Raw genomic sequence first — 634 nt, forward strand, 5'->3', positions numbered from 1 at the left:
CACATGTTTAGGGATTTTATTTTTTCTCTTCTCTCTCTGGGCCTCCTTAACCATCTTTTTTCTTTCCTTTTTATCAAGGTCAGGGTCACCATTATGGTTTTTGCATCCAGCTTGATCTTCCTGCTCTTCAGAGCATGTGTCAGAGCACTCAGAGCTCCCAGCATCGTCTGAACCAAAGCAAGTCTCTTCCTTGACTTCTCTCTCTAGGAGCGCGGGGACCTTCTGGACTCCTGACAAATCTTTTTTCAATCCCGTGACAGTCTGGTATAGAATATTGTCTTGCTGAGTATTCAAAGCCATGTCTTCTTCCTTTAGCCTCAACATTATGTCCACATCTCTCTCATAATTCTTTACTTCGTTTAAGGTTCTGGGAATATATGCTTGTTTGAACACCTCTTCATCCACATGATCTTGGCTAGTCTTTTCTTCCTTGGTCCTTTGGGATGCTATTTCCATAGCCTTTTCCAGATAAGTGTCCATGTTGTCAGCAGTGATGGAGGGATCCGTGACGAACTCGAAGAGCTCCCGCACAGTCATCACTGCAACGGCATGCTTGAAAAAGAAGTCATTGACATTGGCACAGTCTTTTCTCAAGAACTCCAATGCATGTGGGTGGTCATGCTCCACAGACTGA

General features: G+C 44.2%; 1 pseudogene; it reads right to left on the bottom strand.

Annotated features, from left to right (window-relative positions):
- LOC116092058 lies at positions 1 to 626 on the bottom strand (annotated as a pseudogene).
- Positions 627 to 634: the final 8 nt, after the last annotated feature.

This window comes from Mastomys coucha, unplaced genomic scaffold, assembly GCF_008632895.1.
Source record: "Mastomys coucha isolate ucsf_1 unplaced genomic scaffold, UCSF_Mcou_1 pScaffold15, whole genome shotgun sequence".
Classification (NCBI taxonomy): domain Eukaryota; kingdom Metazoa; phylum Chordata; class Mammalia; order Rodentia; family Muridae; genus Mastomys; species Mastomys coucha.